Source organism: Myotis brandtii, unplaced genomic scaffold (assembly GCF_000412655.1).
Source record: "Myotis brandtii unplaced genomic scaffold, ASM41265v1 scaffold165, whole genome shotgun sequence".
Classification (NCBI taxonomy): domain Eukaryota; kingdom Metazoa; phylum Chordata; class Mammalia; order Chiroptera; family Vespertilionidae; genus Myotis; species Myotis brandtii.
In genome coordinates this window covers 1411001-1414368 of record NW_005356042.1, presented here as the reverse complement: position 1 = coordinate 1414368, position 3368 = coordinate 1411001, and the positions used below count along the sequence as shown (strand labels likewise).

At 52.2% G+C, this 3368-nt stretch overlaps 1 protein-coding gene across 1 annotated transcript in view; it reads left to right on the top strand.

Moving 5' to 3' along the window:
* The first annotated feature begins 226 nt into the window (after window positions 1–226).
* Window positions 227–3368, top strand: part of FXYD3 (FXYD domain containing ion transport regulator 3) — a 41834-nt gene continuing 38692 nt past the window's right edge. Inside the window, 1 exon segment of the mRNA XM_014536590.1 lies at window positions 227–300. The gene's annotated coding sequence lies outside the window, so the exon portion shown is untranslated.

The window sequence follows — 3368 nt, the reverse complement described above, 5'->3', positions numbered from 1 at the left end:
TTGGCCGGCTGTCTCGCCCTCGGTGCGGCTGCCTCCTGTTGAGCCTGACAGGCTGACTGTAGGCTGTTCCGAGGAAGGAGGCTGGGGCCACTTTCTCATTCAGGGCTTTCTAGGCCACCTGAGCCACAGTCCTCTGCTGGCCGGTCACTTAGCTTCTGTCTCTACCAAGTCCTTGAGTCCCTTGGCTCATTGGCCCTTTTCAAGGTGGAAGTTGGGAAGGAGAACAGGTCCATCTCAAAGACGTCTATCCAGGCAAACGGGACCCAGACTGTCGGCAGAGAGAGCCGTGACCTGGCTGAGGTAAGCACTCATTGGCCTCTGGAGAGCTTGGTTTGTTTGAAGCTATAGGAAACGCATTGGCTCAAGCTAAGTAAAACCATGTGACACATGCCCCAGGGCCGTGATTCTGGGCCCGTGGAACTTCTTTGTATACCAGTTTAGATTTTCTTGGTTATAAATAACAAAAAACACATTAAAACTCACTCAAATAAGTCAGGTTTCTTTATTCCATAACTAAACAATCCATAGTGAAACCGGGCGTGGTTTGAACGGGGTGCTGTTTCTCAGCTTTCTCTTGGTCTGGGGCCTCTTTAGTTTTAGCTCTGTCTTCAGGCTGCCTTTCTTGTGGTGGCAAAGTACTGGAATTTCCAGGTCTCCAATGTGCATTCCCCATCGTCCAAAGCAAACCCCAAATCTTTTCTTCCAATTACTAAACAAAACCCCCGAGCTTCACTTTGATTGGACCCCACTGATCCAGTGTTGTGGCCCAGAGATTGTCTTAAACCAGTGGTTCTCAATCTTCTGGCCCTTTAAATACAGTTCCTCATGTTGTGACCCAACCATAAAATTATTTTCGTTGCTACTTCATAACTGTAATGTTGCTACTGTTATGAATCGTATTGTAAATATCTGATATGCAGGATGGTCTTAGGCGACCCCTGTGAAAGGGTCATTCGACCGCCAAAGGGGTCGCGACCCACCGGTTGAGAACCGTTGTCTTAAACAAATCCAGTGTTAGTTGCGGAAGCTGCAGGTGTGAGAGATCCCCCCAGCCCACACAGCTGCTCATGGCAAGGACAAGGATTCCCAAACCAGTATATCTTGTTGCAGAAATTCTGTGAATTTACATTTATTTACAAAGAATGTAAATGCCCAGGAAGACCTGCCCTCTGAGACCTGAGACTTTTGTCTGGAATCCTCAGGGGTGGATGTATTTTCCACGCCTGAGGTCCCCTGCCTACAAGCATTCCATTGTTAACTGTTGGAATACACAGCCGTGCCCCTCCCACCTCACCCCTTCCAGGAAGGGGACAGCTTTCAGAATTAGTCATGCTGTCAGCTTTCCACACAACAGCCCTATTGAATACAAAGGACAGCCTGTAGAGTGGGTGCTATTTTTATCCCCATTGCACAGATGGGGAAACTGAGGCCAGGAAGGGAGACTTGCTTCCCCCAGATCACATAGTGAGAAAGTGGTGGAGCTAGGATTTGAATCTAGGCTTTCTGGCTCTGACCTCCTTCCCTCTCCATCTGTGGACTTCATGTGTTCCCTCAAAGTGTGATCTACTTAAGGAGAGTTGGGTACCAGGTTCATCTGTTATGGGGCCTGGGATATAGTAACTCTCAAGAATGGTTTTCATGTATTCACTCAACAAGTATTTCCTGAGCATGTATTATGGACCAGACCCTGTGCTCAGTGCTGGGGACACAGAGGGAATAGAATAGACCAGGTCCCTTGCTCACTGAGCTGGCATTCCAAAGGGGAGAGACAATAAACATGACCGGTATGTGTATAATTGTATAGTATGTCAGGAGGTGATAGATGCCAGTGCTATGAAAAAAATAAAGGACAGAACAGGATAGAGGGGTGGTAGATTACAGGTGGAAGCTATGGTTAAATAGAGCGACCAAGGAAAGCGTCATCAGGAAAGTGATGTTTGAGCAAAGCCCTGAAGAAAGGAGATGAAGATGGGACATGGGTACATCTGTGGGAAGAGTAAGTCCCTAGAGGAGGGGCAAGAGCAGATTCTGGAGGCTGGAAGGTAGCTGGGGTGTATGAGGAATAGCAGAGAGGCCAGTGTGGTGAGTGAGCAAGTAAGTGAGAGGCTGAGGGAGAGAAAACGAGGCCAGAGAGGTGACAGGCAACCAGCTGGAGGGGGCTTATGGGTCGTGGTGAGGACTTTGGCTTTTTACCAGGAATGAGGCACAGCGAACAGAGCTGAACCAGGAAGGCCCTGACCTGACTCAGCGGTTCACAGGCTCCCTCTGGCTGTGTGTGGGGAGCAGACTGTAGGGCAGGACAGGAGCAGGACAGGAGCAGGGGACCAGGGAGGAGGTGGCTGTAATGTCCAGGAGGCAGGGGGTGGAGGCTGGGCCAGGGTGGGGCAGTGGAGCGGGGTGGCAGTGGTTGGTTCTGAAAATATTCTCTGGGGTCTTATTCCCTCTTCCCACCCTGCTGTCTGTTCTTCAGACCCTCAAAGTTATGTGGGGCCCTGCTGTCCTTTGTCACCCCCCCCCCCCCCCCCCCACACACACACCCGATGTGAAGGCAGACAAAGTTGGCTTGGAATTCCAACTTTGACCCTTAATTAACTGTGTGACTGCGGCTAAGTGACTGACCCCTATGTGCCACAGCTTCCTCCACAGAGAGAATAATTGCTGCCTAGCAGGCAGTGTGTCCTGCAGTTGCATCCACCAGGATTGTTCTTTGAAAATGAGAGAGACTGTTAGCAGTAGGCAAATGACTCAGGGATGTGCAGGCCCGTGGAGCTGGCTCTCACTGGGCACAGCGCCTTCTTGGACACGGAGGTGCTGGGAAGGGGGGATGGGGATGCTAAGATGTCAGGGATCTGGCTGCCAGCAGGCTGCTGGGTCAGTGCCTCCCATGGCCACAGAGCCAAGCGCTCAAAACTGCAGACTCATCTTGCTGTCTCTGCAGCCAGGCAGGAGCCTGCCAACCCTAGTGCCAGCCACAGAGCCTGGGGCCCCTCGGGCCAGGGCTGGGCAGCTGAGAGGGAGGCTCCACCACTAGGAAGATGCATAAGGGATCAGGGACTGGAAGTTGATCCAAGAGGAGGAAAAGGTAGACATTTTGGGAGGGTTAGGATTAAAAAGACAAATATATATATACTAGGGGCCCGGTGCACAAAAATTTGTGCACTGGGGGGGGGGGAGGGGGGGGCCCTCAGCCCGGCCTGTGCCCTCTCGCAGTCTGGGACCCCTCGGGAGATAACGACCTGCTGGCTTAGGCCTGCTCCCGGGTGGCAGAGGGCAGGCCCAATCCCTAAGTGCAGCCCCTGGTCAGGCTCAGAGCAGGGCCGATTGGGGAGTTGGGGCGCCGCCCCGTCATGCACAGAGCAGGGCAGATC